This window comes from Lissotriton vulgaris, chromosome 9, assembly GCF_964263255.1.
Source record: "Lissotriton vulgaris chromosome 9, aLisVul1.2, whole genome shotgun sequence".
In the NCBI taxonomy this organism is placed as follows: Eukaryota; Metazoa; Chordata; class Amphibia; order Caudata; family Salamandridae; genus Lissotriton; species Lissotriton vulgaris.
This window is the reverse complement of record NC_141697.1, coordinates 611,892,256-611,914,719: the sequence shown is the minus strand read 5'-3', so window position 1 is coordinate 611,914,719 and position 22,464 is coordinate 611,892,256.

Here is a 22,464-nt window from a genome sequence, read left to right as displayed (position 1 = left end):
TTATTTTCAACCTAGCATACTTCTCTTAATCCAAAGCCTTATTTGCTATGACTCTCTACACCAGGCTAGTACCTATATTAGGATGTAAATAAAAAGATGTCAATGCTAGCCATGTGACAGGGGATCCTTCTCACTGCAATCCCATTAGGTTATGGTACAGCAATAACTACTGAGTGACCTGATACGTTTTTGGAAGAAGGCTTATGCTAAAGTTAGTGGTAATAATAAACATTCTGAAGAACAGATTCTAACATCTTCATCGTTGCACATCCCTATCAGTTAACTAATAGAGACCTCGAGAATATTATGATCACCCACACCTACAAACAAATGTATAAGTCTCTAATAATGCCCTAGATTCTTTCATTTTAACATCTTTATCTTCAGCTGGATATCCTGCCTAGCCTGCTACCCATTTCAATTCCATGAAAAATGTATCCTATTGCTTGCTCTCACGTCAGATGCCATCATGCTGTAGCTTTATGACATCAGAGGACCTCATGACCAATCGCCCTGGGTGACAACAACACATCACAATGAGACATCAGCAATTCCGCCCTAGTTGACTATTTGCTATTATGACTGCAAGGCAAGGTGTAAGTGTATTGGGAAAGTACTCTGCACCATTGAAAGCACTGGGCTCTCCTTTTGAAGTGGGTTAGAGTGACAAAAACACAGAGTATCCTAAAGAGCAATCCATCTTGAGTATCAGAGTCCCACATACAGAGCGCTGGGAGGCAGGGTAAATAAGCTTACCGGTTCCAAAGTAAGTCAATAGGTCTAACGTAAGACAACTCATTCCAGCCTCAAAGACACTAATTTCCGGTGATGATGAATTGCTAGCACTAGTATCTCAAGTAGGATTTTCAGCCTTGTAGACAGTCAACGTCTTTCATAAACTATCATGATGCCAATAGCGTCATTCATATCTCTTCAGTCTTTACAAATAATATGTATGCGGAAGACCCCACTAAAAGGTGCTGAGAGCTGTCAGACGCCCTGAACTTCATTCAATGACAGGCAAACCGATTAAATGAGAGTTTAACCTACCATGTAAATTGATCAAGGAAGTCGAAGGCTGACAACCTTTTTTTTTGGGGGGTCTCAGCAATGCAGAGAAATGGTTTTTGGCATCACTCCCTCTGCTGGTCATTCAGTATAATCTGCAGATGGAAAAGTCCACTGTTAGTCCATTAACAGAACTTGAACATTTCCACACTATGCAACACAACAAATATATTTGTATACTGTGCCAATAATCAGTACTGTGGCGCCTGTAACAATGCGAAAATCCACAGCTCACTAAAAATTCAAATCTCAATATTATTTTCAACCTAGCATACTTCTCTTAATCCAAAGCCTTATTTGCTATGACTCTCTAAACCAGGCTAGCACCTATATTAGGATGTAAATAAAAAGATGTCAATGCTAGCCATGTGACAGGGGATCCTTCTCACTGCAATCCCATTAGGTTATGGTACAGCAATAACTATTGAGTGACCTGATACGTTTTTGGAAGAAGGCTTATGCTAAAGTTAGTGGTAATAATAAACATTCTGAAGAACAGATTCTAACATCTTCATCGTTGCACATCCCTATCAGTTAACTAATAGAGAACTCGAGAATATTATGATCACCCACACCTACAAGCAAATGTATAAGTCTCTAATAATGCCCTAGATTCTTTCATTTTAACATCTTTATCTTCAGCTGGATATCCTGCCTAGCCTGCTACCCATTTCAATTCCATGAAAAATGTATCCTATTGCTTGCTCTCACGTCAGATGCCATCATGCTGTAGCTTTATGACATCAGAGGACCTCATGACCAATCGCCCTGGGTGACAACAACACATTACAATGAGACATCAGCAATTCCGCCCTAGTTGACTATTTGCTATTATGACTGCAAGGCAAGGTGGAAGTGTATTGGGAAAGTACTCTGCACCATTGAAAGCACTGGGCTCTCCTTTTGAAGTGGGTTAGAGTGACAAAAACACAGAGTATCCTAAAGAGCAATCCATCTTGAGTATCAGAGTCCCACATACAGAGCGCTGGGAGGCAGGGTAAATAAGCTTACCGGTTCCAAAGTAAGTCAATAGGTCTAACGTAAGACAACTCATTCCAGCCTCAAAGACACTAATTTCCTGTGATCATAAATTGCTAGCACTAGTATCTCAAGTAGGATTTTCAGCCTTGTAGACAGTCAACGTCTTTCATAAACTATCATGATGCCAATAGCGTCATTCATATCGATTCAGTCTTCACAAATAATACTTATGCGGAAGACCCCACTAAAAGGTGCTGAGAGCTGTCAGACGCCCTAAACTTCATTCAATGACAAGCAAACCGATTAAATGAGAGTTTAACCTACCATGTAAATTGATCAAGGAAGTCGAAGGCTGACAACCTTTTCTTTTTTTGGGGTCTCAGCAATGCAGAGAAATGGTTTTTGGCATCACTCCCTCTGCTGGTCATTCAGTATAATCTGCAGATTGAAAAGTCCACTGTTAGTCCATTAACAGAACTTGAACATTTCCACACTATGCAACACAACAAATATATTTGTATACTGTGCCAATAATCAGTACTATGGCGCCTGTAACAATGCGAAAATCCACAGCTCACTAAAAATTCAAATCTCAATATTATTTTCAACCTAGCATACTTCTCTTAATCCAAAGCCTTATTTGCTATGACTCTCTACACCAGGCTAGTACCTATATTAGGATGTAAATAAAAAGATGTCAATGCTAGCCATGTGACAGGGGATCCTTCTCACTGCAATCCCATTAGGTTATGGTACAGCAATAACTACTGAGTGACCTGATACGTTTTTGGAAGAAGGCTTATGCTAAAGTTAGTGGTAATAATAAACATTCTGAAGAACAGATTCTAACATCTTCATCGTTGCACATCCCTATCAGTTAACTAATAGAGAACTCGAGAATATTATGATCACCCACACCTACGAACAAATGTATAAGTCTCTAATAATGCCCTAGATTCTTTCATTTTAACATCTTTATCTTCAGCTGGATATCCTGCCTAGCCTGCTACCCATTTCAATTCCATGAAAAATGTATCCTATTGCTTGCTCTCACGTCAGATGCCATCATGCTGTAGCTTTATGACATCAGAGGACCTCATGACCAATCGCCCTGGGTGACAACAACACATCACAATGAGACATCAGCAATTCCGCCCTAGTTGACTATTTGCTATTATGACTGCAAGGCAAGGTGTAAGTGTATTGGGAAAGTACTCTGCACCATTGAAAGCACTGGGCTCTCCTTTTGAAGTGGGTTAGAGTGACAAAAACACAGAGTATCCTAAAGAGCAATCCATCTTGAGTATCAGAGTCCCACATACAGAGCGCTGGGAGGCAGGGTAAATAAGCTTACCGGTTCCAAAGTAAGTCAATAGGTCTAACGTAAGACAACTCATTCCAGCCTCAAAGACACTAATTTCCTGTGATGATGAATTGCTAGCACTAGTATCTCAAGTAGGATTTTCAGCCTTGTAGACAGTCAACGTCTTTCATAAACTATCATGATGCCAATAGCGTCATTCATATCTCTTCAGTCTTTACAAATAATATGTATGCGGAAGACCCCACTAAAAGGTGCTGAGAGCTGTCAGACGCCCTGAACTTCATTCAATGACAGGCAAACCGATTAAATGAGAGTTTAACCTACCATGTAAATTGATCAAGGAAGTCGAAGGCTGACAACCTTTTTTTTTTTGGGGTCTCAGCAATGCAGAGAAATGGTTTTTGGCATCACTCCCTCTGCTGGTCATTCAGTATAATCTGCAGATGGAAAAGTCCACTGTTAGTCCATTAACAGAACTTGAACATTTCCACACTATGCAACACAACAAATATATTTGTATACTGTGCCAATAATCAGTACTGTGGCGCCTGTAACAATGCGAAAATCCACAGCTCACTAAAAATTCAAATCTCAATATTATTTTCAACCTAGCATACTTCTCTTAATCCAAAGCCTTATTTGCTATGACTCTCTAAACCAGGCTAGCACCTATATTAGGATGTAAATAAAAAGATGTCAATGCTAGCCATGTGACAGGGGATCCTTCTCACTGCAATCCCATTAGGTTATGGTACAGCAATAACTATTGAGTGACCTGATACGTTTTTGGAAGAAGGCTTATGCTAAAGTTAGTGGTAATAATAAACATTCTGAAGAACAGATTCTAACATCTTCATCGTTGCACATCCCTATCAGTTAACTAATAGAGAACTCGAGAATATTATGATCACCCACACCTACAAGCAAATGTATAAGTCTCTAATAATGCCCTAGATTCTTTCATTTTAACATCTTTATCTTCAGCTGGATATCCTGCCTAGCCTGCTACCCATTTCAATTCCATGAAAAATGTATCCTATTGCTTGCTCTCACGTCAGATGCCATCATGCTGTAGCTTTATGACATCAGAGGACCTCATGACCAATCGCCCTGGGTGACAACAACACATTACAATGAGACATCAGCAATTCCGCCCTAGTTGACTATTTGCTATTATGACTGCAAGGCAAGGTGGAAGTGTATTGGGAAAGTACTCTGCACCATTGAAAGCACTGGGCTCTCCTTTTGAAGTGGGTTAGAGTGACAAAAACACAGAGTATCCTAAAGAGCAATCCATCTTGAGTATCAGAGTCCCACATACAGAGCGCTGGGAGGCAGGGTAAATAAGCTTACCGGTTCCAAAGTAAGTCAATAGGTCTAACGTAAGACAACTCATTCCAGCCTCAAAGACACTAATTTCCTGTGATCATAAATTGCTAGCACTAGTATCTCAAGTAGGATTTTCAGCCTTGTAGACAGTCAACGTCTTTCATAAACTATCATGATGCCAATAGCGTCATTCATATCGATTCAGTCTTCACAAATAATACTTATGCGGAAGACCCCACTAAAAGGTGCTGAGAGCTGTCAGACGCCCTAAACTTCATTCAATGACAAGCAAACCGATTAAATGAGAGTTTAACCTACCATGTAAATTGATCAAGGAAGTCGAAGGCTGACAACCTTTTCTTTTTTTGGGGTCTCAGCAATGCAGAGAAATGGTTTTTGGCATCACTCCCTCTGCTGGTCATTCAGTATAATCTGCAGATTGAAAAGTCCACTGTTAGTCCATTAACAGAACTTGAACATTTCCACACTATGCAACACAACAAATATATTTGTATACTGTGCCAATAATCAGTACTATGGCGCCTGTAACAATGCGAAAATCCACAGCTCACTAAAAATTCAAATCTCAATATTATTTTCAACCTAGCATACTTCTCTTAATCCAAAGCCTTATTTGCTATGACTCTCTACACCAGGCTAGTACCTATATTAGGATGTAAATAAAAAGATGTCAATGCTAGCCATGTGACAGGGGATCCTTCTCACTGCAATCCCATTAGGTTATGGTACAGCAATAACTACTGAGTGACCTGATACGTTTTTGGAAGAAGGCTTATGCTAAAGTTAGTGGTAATAATAAACATTCTGAAGAACAGATTCTAACATCTTCATCGTTGCACATCCCTATCAGTTAACTAATAGAGAACTCGAGAATATTATGATCACCCACACCTACAAACAAATGTATAAGTCTCTAATAATGCCCTAGATTCTTTCATTTTAACATCTTTATCTTCAGCTGGATATCCTGCCTAGCCTGCTACCCATTTCAATTCCATGAAAAATGTATCCTATTGCTTGCTCTCACGTCAGATGCCATCATGCTGTAGCTTTATGACATCAGAGGACCTCATGACCAATCGCCCTGGGTGACAACAACACATTACAATGAGACATCAGCAATTCCGCCCTAGTTGACTATTTGCTATTATGACTGCAAGGCAAGGTGGAAGTGTATTGGGAAAGTACTCTGCACCATTGAAAGCACTGGGCTCTCCTTTTGAAGTGGGTTAGAGTGACAAAAACACAGAGTATCCTAAAGAGCAATCCATCTTGAGTATCAGAGTCCCACATACAGAGCGCTGGGAGGCAGGGTAAATAAGCTTACCGGTTCCAAAGTAAGTCAATAGGTCTAACGTAAGACAACTCATTCCAGCCTCAAAGACACTAATTTCCTGTGATGATAAATTGCTAGCACTAGTATCTCAAGTAGGATTTTCAGCCTTGTAGACAGTCAACGTCTTTCATAAACTATCATGATGCCAATAGCGTCATTCATATCTCTTCAGTCTCTACAAATAATATGTATGCGGAAGACCCCACTAAAAGGTGCTGAGAGCTGTCAGACGCCCTGAACTTCATTCAATGACAAGCAAACCGATTAAATGAGAGTTTAACCTACCATGTAAATTGATCAAGGAAGTCGAAGGCTGACAACCTTTTTTTTTTTGGGGTCTCAGCAATGCAGAGAAATGGTTTTTGGCATCACTCCCTCTGCTGGTCATTCAGTATAATCTGCAGATTGAAAAGTCCACTGTTAGTCCATTAACAGAACTTGAACATTTCCACACTATGCAACACAACAAATATATTTGTATACTGTGCCAATAATCAGTACTATGGCGCCTGTAACAATGCGAAAATCCACAGCTCACTAAAAATTCAAATCTCAATATTATTTTCAACCTAGCATACTTCTCTTAATCCAAAGCCTTATTTGCTATGACTCTCTACACCAGGCTAGTACCTATATTAGGATGTAAATAAAAAGATGTCAATGCTAGCCATGTGACAGGGGATCCTTCTCACTGCAATCCCATTAGGTTATGGTACAGCAATAACTACTGAGTGACCTGATACGTTTTTGGAAGAAGGCTTATGCTAAAGTTAGTGGTAATAATAAACATTCTGAAGAACAGATTCTAACATCTTCATCGTTGCACATCCCTATCAGTTAACTAATAGAGAACTCGAGAATATTATGATCACCCACACCTACAAACAAATGTATAAGTCTCTAATAATGCCCTAGATTCTTTCATTTTAACATCTTTATCTTCAGCTGGATATCCTGCCTAGCCTGCTACCCATTTCAATTCCATGAAAAATGTATCCTATTGCTTGCTCTCACGTCAGATGCCATCATGCTGTAGCTTTATGACATCAGAGGACCTCATGACCAATCGCCCTGGGTGACAACAACACATTACAATGAGACATCAGCAATTCCGCCCTAGTTGACTATTTGCTATTATGACTGCAAGGCAAGGTGGAAGTGTATTGGGAAAGTACTCTGCACCATTGAAAGCACTGGGCTCTCCTTTTGAAGTGGGTTAGAGTGACAAAAACACAGAGTATCCTAAAGAGCAATCCATCTTGAGTATCAGAGTCCCACATACAGAGCGCTGGGAGGCAGGGTAAATAAGCTTACCGGTTCCAAAGTAAGTCAATAGGTCTAACGTAAGACAACTCATTCCAGCCTCAAAGACACTAATTTCCTGTGATGATAAATTGCTAGCACTAGTATCTCAAGTAGGATTTTCAGCCTTGTAGACAGTCAACGTCTTTCATAAACTATCATGATGCCAATAGCGTCATTCATATCTCTTCAGTCTCTACAAATAATATGTATGCGGAAGACCCCACTAAAAGGTGCTGAGAGCTGTCAGACGCCCTGAACTTCATTCAATGACAAGCAAACCGATTAAATGAGAGTTTAACCTACCATGTAAATTGATCAAGGAAGTCGAAGGCTGACAACCTTTTTTTTTTTGGGGTCTCAGCAATGCAGAGAAATGGTTTTTGGCATCACTCCCTCTGCTGGTCATTCAGTATAATCTGCAGATGGAAAAGTCCACTGTTAGTCCATTAACAGAACTTGAACATTTCCACACTATGCAACACAACAAATATATTTGTATACTGTGCCAATAATCAGTACTGTGGCACCTGTAACAATGCGAAAATCCACAGCTCACTAAAAATTCAAATCTCAATATTATTTTCAACCTAGCATACTTCTCTTAATCCAAAGCCTTATTTGCTATAACTCTCTAAACCAGGCTAGCACCTATATTAGGATGTAAATAAAAAGATGTCAATGCTAGCCATGTGACAGGGGATCCTTCTCACTGCAATCCCATTAGGTTATGGTACAGCAATAACTATTGAGTGACCTGATACGTTTTTGGAAGAAGGCTTATGCTAAAGTTAGTGGTAATAATAAACATTCTGAAGAACAGATTCTAACATCTTCATCGTTGCACATCCCTATCAGTTAACTAATAGAGAACTCGAGAATATTATGATCACCCACACCTACAAGCAAATGTATAAGTCTCTAATAATGCCCTAGATTCTTTCATTTTAACATCTTTATCTTCAGCTGGATATCCTGCCTAGCCTGCTACCCATTTCAATTCCATGAAAAATGTATCCTATTGCTTGCTCTCACGTCAGATGCCATCATGCTGTAGCTTTATGACATCAGAGGACCTCATGACCAATCGCCCTGGGTGACAACAACACATTACAATGAGACATCAGCAATTCCGCCCTAGTTGACTATTTGCTATTATGACTGCAAGGCAAGGTGGAAGTGTATTGGGAAAGTACTCTGCACCATTGAAAGCACTGGGCTCTCCTTTTGAAGTGGGTTAGAGTGACAAAAACACAGAGTATCCTAAAGAGCAATCCATCTTGAGTATCAGAGTCCCACATACAGAGCGCTGGGAGGCAGGGTAAATAAGCTTACCGGTTCCAAAGTAAGTCAATAGGTCTAACGTAAGACAACTCATTCCAGCCTCAAAGACACTAATTTCCTGTGATCATAAATTGCTAGCACTAGTATCTCAAGTAGGATTTTCAGCCTTGTAGACAGTCAACGTCTTTCATAAACTATCATGATGCCAATAGCGTCATTCATATCGATTCAGTCTTCACAAATAATACTTATGCGGAAGACCCCACTAAAAGGTGCTGAGAGCTGTCAGACGCCCTAAACTTCATTCAATGACAAGCAAACCGATTAAATGAGAGTTTAACCTACCATGTAAATTGATCAAGGAAGTCGAAGGCTGACAACCTTTTCTTTTTTTGGGGTCTCAGCAATGCAGAGAAATGGTTTTTGGCATCACTCCCTCTGCTGGTCATTCAGTATAATCTGCAGATGGAAAAGTCCACTGTTAGTCCATTAACAGAACTTGAACATTTCCACACTATGCAACACAACAAATATATTTGTATACTGTGCCAATAATCAGTACTATGGCGCCTGTAACAATGCGAAAATCCACAGCTCACTAAAAATTCAAATCTCAATATTATTTTCAACCTAGCATACTTCTCTTAATCCAAAGCCTTATTTGCTATGACTCTCTACACCAGGCTAGTACCTATATTAGGATGTAAATAAAAAGATGTCAATGCTAGCCATGTGACAGGGGATCCTTCTCACTGCAATCCCATTAGGTTATGGTACAGCAATAACTACTGAGTGACCTGATACGTTTTTGGAAGAAGGCTTATGCTAAAGTTAGTGGTAATAATAAACATTCTGAAGAACAGATTCTAACATCTTCATCGTTGCACATCCCTATCAGTTAACTAATAGAGAACTCGAGAATATTATGATCACCCACACCTACAAACAAATGTATAAGTCTCTAATAATGCCCTAGATTCTTTCATTTTAACATCTTTATCTTCAGCTGGATATCCTGCCTAGCCTGCTACCCATTTCAATTCCATGAAAAATGTATCCTATTGCTTGCTCTCACGTCAGATGCCATCATGCTGTAGCTTTATGACATCAGAGGACCTCATGACCAATCGCCCTGGGTGACAACAACACATCACAATGAGACAACAGCAATTCCGCCCTAGTTGACTATTTGCTATTATGACTGCAAGGCAAGGTGTAAGTGTATTGGGAAAGTACTCTGCACCATTGAAAGCACTGGGCTCTCCTTTTGAAGTGGGTTAGAGTGACAAAAACACAGGGTATCCTAAAGAGCAATCCATCTTGAGTATCAGAGTCCCACATACAGAGCGCTGGGAGGCAGGGTAAATAAGCTTACCGGTTCCAAAGTAAGTCAATAGGTCTAACGTAAGACAACTCATTCCAGCCTCAAAGACACTAATTTCCTGTGATGATAAATTGCTAGCACTAGTATCTCAAGTAGGATTTTCAGCCTTGTAGACAGTCAACGTCTTTCATAAACTATCATGATGCCAATAGCGTCATTCATATCTCTTCAGTCTTTACAAATAATATGTATGCGGAAGACCCCACTAAAAGGTGCTGAGAGCTGTCAGACGCCCTGAACTTCATTCAATGACAAGCAAACCGATTAAATGAGAGTTTAACCTACCATGTAAATTGATCAAGGAAGTCGAAGGCTGACAACCTTTTTTTTTTTGGGGTCTCAGCAATGCAGAGAAATGGTTTTTGGCATCACTCCCTCTGCTGGTCATTCAGTATAATCTGCAGATGGAAAAGTCCACTGTTAGTCCATTAACAGAACTTGAACATTTCCACACTATGCAACACAACAAATATATTTGTATACTGTGCCAATAATCAGTACTGTGGCGCCTGTAACAATGCGAAAATCCACAGCTCACTAAAAATTCAAATCTCAATATTATTTTCAACCTAGCATACTTCTCTTGATCCAAAGCCTTATTTGCTATGACTCTCTAAACCAGGCTAGCACCTATATTAGGATGTAAATAAAAAGATGTCAATGCTAGCCATGTGACAGGGGATCCTTCTCACTGCAATCCCATTAGGTTATGGTACAGCAATAACTATTGAGTGACCTGATACGTTTTTGGAAGAAGGCTTATGCTAAAGTTAGTGGTAATAATAAACATTCTGAAGAACAGATTCTAACATCTTCATCGTTGCACATCCCTATCAGTTAACTAATAGAGAACTCGAGAATATTATGATCACCCACACCTACAAACAAATGTATAAGTCTCTAATAATGCCCTAGATTCTTTCATTTTAACATCTTTATCTTCAGCTGGATATCCTGCCTAGCCTGCTACCCATTTCAATTCCATGAAAAATGTATCCTATTGCTTGCTCTCACGTCAGATGCCATCATGCTGTAGCTTTATGACATCAGAGGACCTCATGACCAATCGCCCTGGGTGACAACAACACATTACAATGAGACATCAGCAATTCCGCCCTAGTTGACTATTTGCTATTATGACTGCAAGGCAAGGTGGAAGTGTATTGGGAAAGTACTCTGCACCATTGAAAGCACTGGGCTCTCCTTTTGAAGTGGGTTAGAGTGACAAAAACACAGAGTATCCTAAAGAGCAATCCATCTTGAGTATTAGAGTCCCACATACAGAGCGCTGGGAGGCAGGGTAAATAAGCTTACCGGTTCCAAAGTAAGTCAATAGGTCTAACGTAAGACAACTCATTCCAGCCTCAAAGACACTAATTTCCTGTGATGATAAATTGCTAGCACTAGTATCTCAAGTAGGATTTTCAGCCTTGTAGACAGTCAACGTCTTTCATAAACTATCATGATGCCAATAGCGTCATTCATATCTCTTCAGTCTCTACAAATAATATGTATGCGGAAGACCCCACTAAAAGGTGCTGAGAGCTGTCAGACGCCCTGAACTTCATTCAATGACAAGCAAACCGATTAAATGAGAGTTTAACCTACCATGTAAATTGATCAAGGAAGTCGAAGGCTGACAACCTTTTTTTTTTGGGGTCTCAGCAATGCAGAGAAATGGTTTTTGGCATCACTCCCTCTGCTGGTCATTCAGTATAATCTGCAGATGGAAAAGTCCACTGTTAGTCCATTAACAGAACTTGAACATTTCCACACTATGCAACACAACAAATATATTTGTATACTGTGCCAATAATCAGTACTGTGGCACCTGTAACAATGCGAAAATCCACAGCTCACTAAAAATTCAAATCTCAATATTATTTTCAACCTAGCATACTTCTCTTAATCCAAAGCCTTATTTGCTATAACTCTCTAAACCAGGCTAGCACCTATATTAGGATGTAAATAAAAAGATGTCAATGCTAGCCATGTGACAGGGGATCCTTCTCACTGCAATCCCATTAGGTTATGGTACAGCAATAACTATTGAGTGACCTGATACGTTTTTGGAAGAAGGCTTATGCTAAAGTTAGTGGTAATAATAAACATTCTGAAGAACAGATTCTAACATCTTCATCGTTGCACATCCCTATCAGTTAACTAATAGAGAACTCGAGAATATTATGATCACCCACACCTACAAGCAAATGTATAAGTCTCTAATAATGCCCTAGATTCTTTCATTTTAACATCTTTATCTTCAGCTGGATATCCTGCCTAGCCTGCTACCCATTTCAATTCCATGAAAAATGTATCCTATTGCTTGCTCTCACGTCAGATGCCATCATGCTGTAGCTTTATGACATCAGAGGACCTCATGACCAATCGCCCTGGGTGACAACAACACATTACAATGAGACATCAGCAATTCCGCCCTAGTTGACTATTTGCTATTATGACTGCAAGGCAAGGTGGAAGTGTATTGGGAAAGTACTCTGCACCATTGAAAGCACTGGGCTCTCCTTTTGAAGTGGGTTAGAGTGACAAAAACACAGAGTATCCTAAAGAGCAATCCATCTTGAGTATCAGAGTCCCACATACAGAGCGCTGGGAGGCAGGGTAAATAAGCTTACCGGTTCCAAAGTAAGTCAATAGGTCTAACGTAAGACAACTCATTCCAGCCTCAAAGACACTAATTTCCTGTGATCATAAATTGCTAGCACTAGTATCTCAAGTAGGATTTTCAGCCTTGTAGACAGTCAACGTCTTTCATAAACTATCATGATGCCAATAGCGTCATTCATATCGATTCAGTCTTCACAAATAATACTTATGCGGAAGACCCCACTAAAAGGTGCTGAGAGCTGTCAGACGCCCTAAACTTCATTCAATGACAAGCAAACCGATTAAATGAGAGTTTAACCTACCATGTAAATTGATCAAGGAAGTCGAAGGCTGACAACCTTTTCTTTTTTTGGGGTCTCAGCAATGCAGAGAAATGGTTTTTGGCATCACTCCCTCTGCTGGTCATTCAGTATAATCTGCAGATGGAAAAGTCCACTGTTAGTCCATTAACAGAACTTGAACATTTCCACACTATGCAACACAACAAATATATTTGTATACTGTGCCAATAATCAGTACTATGGCGCCTGTAACAATGCGAAAATCCACAGCTCACTAAAAATTCAAATCTCAATATTATTTTCAACCTAGCATACTTCTCTTAATCCAAAGCCTTATTTGCTATGACTCTCTACACCAGGCTAGTACCTATATTAGGATGTAAATAAAAAGATGTCAATGCTAGCCATGTGACAGGGGATCCTTCTCACTGCAATCCCATTAGGTTATGGTACAGCAATAACTACTGAGTGACCTGATACGTTTTTGGAAGAAGGCTTATGCTAAAGTTAGTGGTAATAATAAACATTCTGAAGAACAGATTCTAACATCTTCATCGTTGCACATCCCTATCAGTTAACTAATAGAGACCTCGAGAATATTATGATCACCCACACCTACAAACAAATGTATAAGTCTCTAATAATGCCCTAGATTCTTTCATTTTAACATCTTTATCTTCAGCTGGATATCCTGCCTAGCCTGCTACCCATTTCAATTCCATGAAAAATGTATCCTATTGCTTGCTCTCACGTCAGATGCCATCATGCTGTAGCTTTATGACATCAGAGGACCTCATGACCAATCGCCCTGGGTGACAACAACACATCACAATGAGACATCAGCAATTCCGCCCTAGTTGACTATTTGCTATTATGACTGCAAGGCAAGGTGTAAGTGTATTGGGAAAGTACTCTGCACCATTGAAAGCACTGGGCTCTCCTTTTGAAGTGGGTTAGAGTGACAAAAACACAGAGTATCCTAAAGAGCAATCCATCTTGAGTATCAGAGTCCCACATACAGAGCGCTGGGAGGCAGGGTAAATAAGCTTACCGGTTCCAAAGTAAGTCAATAGGTCTAACGTAAGACAACTCATTCCAGCCTCAAAGACACTAATTTCCTGTGATGATGAATTGCTAGCACTAGTATCTCAAGTAGGATTTTCAGCCTTGTAGACAGTCAACGTCTTTCATAAACTATCATGATGCCAATAGCGTCATTCATATCTCTTCAGTCTTTACAAATAATATGTATGCGGAAGACCCCACTAAAAGGTGCTGAGAGCTGTCAGACGCCCTGAACTTCATTCAATGACAGGCAAACCGATTAAATGAGAGTTTAACCTACCATGTAAATTGATCAAGGAAGTCGAAGGCTGACAACCTTTTTTTTTTTGGGGTCTCAGCAATGCAGAGAAATGGTTTTTGGCATCACTCCCTCTGCTGGTCATTCAGTATAATCTGCAGATGGAAAAGTCCACTGTTAGTCCATTAACAGAACTTGAACATTTCCACACTATGCAACACAACAAATATATTTGTATACTGTGCCAATAATCAGTACTGTGGCGCCTGTAACAATGCGAAAATCCACAGCTCACTAAAAATTCAAATCTCAATATTATTTTCAACCTAGCATACTTCTCTTAATCCAAAGCCTTATTTGCTATGACTCTCTAAACCAGGCTAGCACCTATATTAGGATGTAAATAAAAAGATGTCAATGCTAGCCATGTGACAGGGGATCCTTCTCACTGCAATCCCATTAGGTTATGGTACAGCAATAACTATTGAGTGACCTGATACGTTTTTGGAAGAAGGCTTATGCTAAAGTTAGTGGTAATAATAAACATTCTGAAGAACAGATTCTAACATCTTCATCGTTGCACATCCCTATCAGTTAACTAATAGAGAACTCGAGAATATTATGATCACCCACACCTACAAGCAAATGTATAAGTCTCTAATAATGCCCTAGATTCTTTCATTTTAACATCTTTATCTTCAGCTGGATATCCTGCCTAGCCTGCTACCCATTTCAATTCCATGAAAAATGTATCCTATTGCTTGCTCTCACGTCAGATGCCATCATGCTGTAGCTTTATGACATCAGAGGACCTCATGACCAATCGCCCTGGGTGACAACAACACATTACAATGAGACATCAGCAATTCCGCCCTAGTTGACTATTTGCTATTATGACTGCAAGGCAAGGTGGAAGTGTATTGGGAAAGTACTCTGCACCATTGAAAGCACTGGGCTCTCCTTTTGAAGTGGGTTAGAGTGACAAAAACACAGAGTATCCTAAAGAGCAATCCATCTTGAGTATCAGAGTCCCACATACAGAGCGCTGGGAGGCAGGGTAAATAAGCTTACCGGTTCCAAAGTAAGTCAATAGGTCTAACGTAAGACAACTCATTCCAGCCTCAAAGACACTAATTTCCTGTGATCATAAATTGCTAGCACTAGTATCTCAAGTAGGATTTTCAGCCTTGTAGACAGTCAACGTCTTTCATAAACTATCATGATGCCAATAGCGTCATTCATATCGATTCAGTCTTCACAAATAATACTTATGCGGAAGACCCCACTAAAAGGTGCTGAGAGCTGTCAGACGCCCTAAACTTCATTCAATGACAAGCAAACCGATTAAATGAGAGTTTAACCTACCATGTAAATTGATCAAGGAAGTCGAAGGCTGACAACCTTTTCTTTTTTTGGGGTCTCAGCAATGCAGAGAAATGGTTTTTGGCATCACTCCCTCTGCTGGTCATTCAGTATAATCTGCAGATTGAAAAGTCCACTGTTAGTCCATTAACAGAACTTGAACATTTCCACACTATGCAACACAACAAATATATTTGTATACTGTGCCAATAATCAGTACTATGGCGCCTGTAACAATGCGAAAATCCACAGCTCACTAAAAATTCAAATCTCAATATTATTTTCAACCTAGCATACTTCTCTTAATCCAAAGCCTTATTTGCTATGACTCTCTACACCAGGCTAGTACCTATATTAGGATGTAAATAAAAAGATGTCAATGCTAGCCATGTGACAGGGGATCCTTCTCACTGCAATCCCATTAGGTTATGGTACAGCAATAACTACTGAGTGACCTGATACGTTTTTGGAAGAAGGCTTATGCTAAAGTTAGTGGTAATAATAAACATTCTGAAGAACAGATTCTAACATCTTCATCGTTGCACATCCCTATCAGTTAACTAATAGAGAACTCGAGAATATTATGATCACCCACACCTACAAACAAATGTATAAGTCTCTAATAATGCCCTAGATTCTTTCATTTTAACATCTTTATCTTCAGCTGGATATCCTGCCTAGCCTGCTACCCATTTCAATTCCATGAAAAATGTATCCTATTGCTTGCTCTCACGTCAGATGCCATCATGCTGTAGCTTTATGACATCAGAGGACCTCATGACCAATCGCCCTGGGTGACAACAACACATCACAATGAGACATCAGCAATTCCGCCCTAGTTGACTATTTGCTATTATGACTGCAAGGCAAGGTGTAAGTGTATTGGGAAAGTACTCTGCACCATTGAAAGCACTGGGCTCTCCTTTTGAAGTGGGTTAGAGTGACAAAAACACAGAGTATCCTAAAGAGCAATCCATCTTGAGTATCAGAGTCCCACATACAGAGCGCTGGGAGGCAGGGTAAATAAGCTTACCGGTTCCAAAGTAAGTCAATAGGTCTAACGTAAGACAACTCATTCCAGCCTCAAAGACACTAATTTCCTGTGATGATGAATTGCTAGCACTAGTATCTCAAGTAGGATTTTCAGCCTTGTAGACAGTCAACGTCTTTCATAAACTATCATGATGCCAATAGCGTCATTCATATCTCTTCAGTCTTTACAAATAATATGTATGCGGAAGACCCCACTAAAAGGTGCTGAGAGCTGTCAGACGCCCTGAACTTCATTCAATGACAGGCAAACCGATTAAATGAGAGTTTAACCTACCATGTAAATTGATCAAGGAAGTCGAAGGCTGACAACCTTTTTTTTTTTGGGGTCTCAGCAATGCAGAGAAATGGTTTTTGGCATCACTCCCTCTGCTGGTCATTCAGTATAATCTGCAGATGGAAAAGTCCACTGTTAGTCCATTAACAGAACTTGAACATTTCCACACTATGCAACACAACAAATATATTTGTATACTGTGCCAATAATCAGTACTGTGGCGCCTGTAACAATGCGAAAATCCACAGCTCACTAAAAATTCAAATCTCAATATTATTTTCAACCTAGCATACTTCTCTTAATCCAAAGCCTTATTTGCTATGACTCTCTAAACCAGGCTAGCACCTATATTAGGATGTAAATAAAAAGATGTCAATGCTAGCCATGTGACAGGGGATCCTTCTCACTGCAATCCCATTAGGTTATGGTACAGCAATAACTATTGAGTGACCTGATACGTTTTTGGAAGAAGGCTTATGCTAAAGTTAGTGGTAATAATAAACATTCTGAAGAACAGATTCTAACATCTTCATCGTTGCACATCCCTATCAGTTAACTAATAGAGAACTCGAGAATATTATGATCACCCACACCTACAAGCAAATGTATAAGTCTCTAATAATGCCCTAGATTCTTTCATTTTAACATCTTTATCTTCAGCTGGATATCCTGCCTAGCCTGCTACCCATTTCAATTCCATGAAAAATGTATCCTATTGCTTGCTCTCACGTCAGATGCCATCATGCTGTAGCTTTATGACATCAGAGGACCTCATGACCAATCGCCCTGGGTGACAACAACACATTACAATGAGACATCAGCAATTCCGCCCTAGTTGACTATTTGCTATTATGACTGCAAGGCAAGGTGGAAGTGTATTGGGAAAGTACTCTGCACCATTGAAAGCACTGGGCTCTCCTTTTGAAGTGGGTTAGAGTGACAAAAACACAGAGTATCCTAAAGAGCAATCCATCTTGAGTATCAGAGTCCCACATACAGAGCGCTGGGAGGCAGGGTAAATAAGCTTACCGGTTCCAAAGTAAGTCAATAGGTCTAACGTAAGACAACTCATTCCAGCCTCAAAGACACTAATTTCCTGTGATCATAAATTGCTAGCACTAGTATCTCAAGTAGGATTTTCAGCCTTGTAGACAGTCAACGTCTTTCATAAACTATCATGATGCCAATAGCGTCATTCATATCGATTCAGTCTTCACAAATAATACTTATGCGGAAGACCCCACTAAAAGGTGCTGAGAGCTGTCAGACGCCCTAAACTTCATTCAATGACAAGCAAACCGATTAAATGAGAGTTTAACCTACCATGTAAATTGATCAAGGAAGTCGAAGGCTGACAACCTTTTCTTTTTTTGGGGTCTCAGCAATGCAGAGAAATGGTTTTTGGCATCACTCCCTCTGCTGGTCATTCAGTATAATCTGCAGATTGAAAAGTCCACTGTTAGTCCATTAACAGAACTTGAACATTTCCACACTATGCAACACAACAAATATATTTGTATACTGTGCCAATAATCAGTACTATGGCGCCTGTAACAATGCGAAAATCCACAGCTCACTAAAAATTCAAATCTCAATATTATTTTCAACCTAGCATACTTCTCTTAATCCAAAGCCTTATTTGCTATGACTCTCTACACCAGGCTAGTACCTATATTAGGATGTAAATAAAAAGATGTCAATGCTAGCCATGTGACAGGGGATCCTTCTCACTGCAATCCCATTAGGTTATGGTACAGCAATAACTACTGAGTGACCTGATACGTTTTTGGAAGAAGGCTTATGCTAAAGTTAGTGGTAATAATAAACATTCTGAAGAACAGATTCTAACATCTTCATCGTTGCACATCCCTATCAGTTAACTAATAGAGAACTCGAGAATATTATGATCACCCACACCTACAAACAAATGTATAAGTCTCTAATAATGCCCTAGATTCTTTCATTTTAACATCTTTATCTTCAGCTGGATATCCTGCCTAGCCTGCTACCCATTTCAATTCCATGAAAAATGTATCCTATTGCTTGCTCTCACGTCAGATGCCATCATGCTGTAGCTTTATGACATCAGAGGACCTCATGACCAATCGCCCTGGGTGACAACAACACATTACAATGAGACATCAGCAATTCCGCCCTAGTTGACTATTTGCTATTATGACTGCAAGGCAAGGTGGAAGTGTATTGGGAAAGTACTCTGCACCATTGAAAGCACTGGGCTCTCCTTTTGAAGTGGGTTAGAGTGACAAAAACACAGAGTATCCTAAAGAGCAATCCATCTTGAGTATCAGAGTCCCACATACAGAGCGCTGGGAGGCAGGGTAAATAAGCTTACCGGTTCCAAAGTAAGTCAATAGGTCTAACGTAAGACAACTCATTCCAGCCTCAAAGACACTAATTTCCTGTGATGATAAATTGCTAGCACTAGTATCTCAAGTAGGATTTTCAGCCTTGTAGACAGTCAACGTCTTTCATAAACTATCATGATGCCAATAGCGTCATTCATATCTCTTCAGTCTCTACAAATAATATGTATGCGGAAGACCCCACTAAAAGGTGCTGAGAGCTGTCAGACGCCCTGAACTTCATTCAATGACAAGCAAACCGATTAAATGAGAGTTTAACCTACCATGTAAATTGATCAAGGAAGTCGAAGGCTGACAACCTTTTTTTTTTTGGGGTCTCAGCAATGCAGAGAAATGGTTTTTGGCATCACTCCCTCTGCTGGTCATTCAGTATAATCTGCAGATGGAAAAGTCCACTGTTAGTCCATTAACAGAACTTGAACATTTCCACACTATGCAACACAACAAATATATTTGTATACTGTGCCAATAATCAGTACTGTGGCACCTGTAACAATGCGAAAATCCACAGCTCACTAAAAATTCAAATCTCAATATTATTTTCAACCTAGCATACTTCTCTTAATCCAAAGCCTTATTTGCTATAACTCTCTAAACCAGGCTAGCACCTATATTAGGATGTAAATAAAAAGATGTCAATGCTAGCCATGTGACAGGGGATCCTTCTCACTGCAATCCCATTAGGTTATGGTACAGCAATAACTATTGAGTGACCTGATACGTTTTTGGAAGAAGGCTTATGCTAAAGTTAGTGGTAATAATAAACATTCTGAAGAACAGATTCTAACATCTTCATCGTTGCACATCCCTATCAGTTAACTAATAGAGAACTCGAGAATATTATGATCACCCACACCTACAAGCAAATGTATAAGTCTCTAATAATGCCCTAGATTCTTTCATTTTAACATCTTTATCTTCAGCTGGATATCCTGCCTAGCCTGCTACCCATTTCAATTCCATGAAAAATGTATCCTATTGCTTGCTCTCACGTCAGATGCCATCATGCTGTAGCTTTATGACATCAGAGGACCTCATGACCAATCGCCCTGGGTGACAACAACACATTACAATGAGACATCAGCAATTCCGCCCTAGTTGACTATTTGCTATTATGACTGCAAGGCAAGGTGGAAGTGTATTGGGAAAGTACTCTGCACCATTGAAAGCACTGGGCTCTCCTTTTGAAGTGGGTTAGAGTGACAAAAACACAGAGTATCCTAAAGAGCAATCCATCTTGAGTATCAGAGTCCCACATACAGAGCGCTGGGAGGCAGGGTAAATAAGCTTACCGGTTCCAAAGTAAGTCAATAGGTCTAACGTAAGACAACTCATTCCAGCCTCAAAGACACTAATTTCCTGTGATCATAAATTGCTAGCACTAGTATCTCAAGTAGGATTTTCAGCCTTGTAGACAGTCAACGTCTTTCATAAACTATCATGATGCCAATAGCGTCATTCATATCGATTCAGTCTTCACAAATAATACTTATGCGGAAGACCCCACTAAAAGGTGCTGAGAGCTGTCAGACGCCCTAAACTTCATTCAATGACAAGCAAACCGATTAAATGAGAGTTTAACCTACCATGTAAATTGATCAAGGAAGTCGAAGGCTGACAACCTTTTCTTTTTTTGGGGTCTCAGCAATGCAGAGAAATGGTTTTTGGCATCACTCCCTCTGCTGGTCATTCAGTATAATCTGCAGATGGAAAAGTCCACTGTTAGTCCATTAACAGAACTTGAACATTTCCACACTATGCAACACAACAAATATATTTGTATACTGTGCCAATAATCAGTACTATGGCGCCTGTAACAATGCGAAAATCCACAGCTCACTAAAAATTCAAATCTCAATATTATTTTCAACCTAGCATACTTCTCTTAATCCAAAGCCTTATTTGCTATGACTCTCTACACCAGGCTAGTACCTATATTAGGATGTAAATAAAAAGATGTCAATGCTAGCCATGTGACAGGGGATCCTTCTCACTGCAATCCCATTAGGTTATGGTACAGCAATAACTACTGAGTGACCTGATACGTTTTTGGAAGAAGGCGTATGCTAAAGTTAGTGGTAATAATAAACATTCTGAAGAACAGATTCTAACATCTTCATCGTTGCACATCCCTATCAGTTAACTAATAGAGAACTCGAGAATATTATGATCACCCACACCTACAAACAAATGTATAAGTCTCTAATAATGCCCTAGATTCTTTCATTTTAACATCTTTATCTTCAGCTGGATATCCTGCCTAGCCTGCTACCCATTTCAATTCCATGAAAAATGTATCCTTTTGCTTGCTCTCACGTCAGATGCCATCATGCTGTAGCTTTATGACATCAGAGGACCTCATGACCAATCGCCCTGGGTGACAACAACACATTACAATGAGACATCAGCAATTCCGCCCTAGTTGACTATTTGCTATTATGACTGCAAGGCAAGGTGGAAGTGTATTGGGAAAGTACTCTGCACCATTGAAAGCACTGGGCTCTCCTTTTGAAGTGGGTTAGAGTGACAAAAACACAGAGTATCCTAAAGAGCAATCCATCTTGAGTATCAGAGTCCCACATACAGAGCGCTGGGAGGCAGGGTAAATAAGCTTACCGGTTCCAAAGTAAGTCAATAGGTCTAACGTAAGACAACTCATTCCAGCCTCAAAGACACTAATTTCCTGTGATCATAAATTGCTAGCACTAGTATCTCAAGTAGGATTTTCAGCCTTGTAGACAGTCAACGTCTTTCATAAACTATCATGATGCCAATAGCGTCATTCATATCTCTTCAGTCTTTACAAATAATATGTATGCGGAAGACGCCACTAAAAGGTGCTGAGAGCTGTCAGACGCCCTGAACTTCATTTAATGACAAGCAAACCGATTAAATGAGAGTTTAACCTACCATGTAAATTGATCAAGGAAGTCGAAGGCTGACAACCTTTTTTTTTTGGGGTCTCAGCAATGCAGAGAAATGGTTTTTGGCATCACTCCCTCTGCTGGTCATTCAGTATAATCTGCAGATGGAAAAGTCCACTGTTAGTCCATTAACAGAACTTGAACATTTCCACACTATGCAACACAACAAATATATTTGTATACTGTGCCAATAATCAGTACTGTGGCGCCTGTAACAATGCGAAAA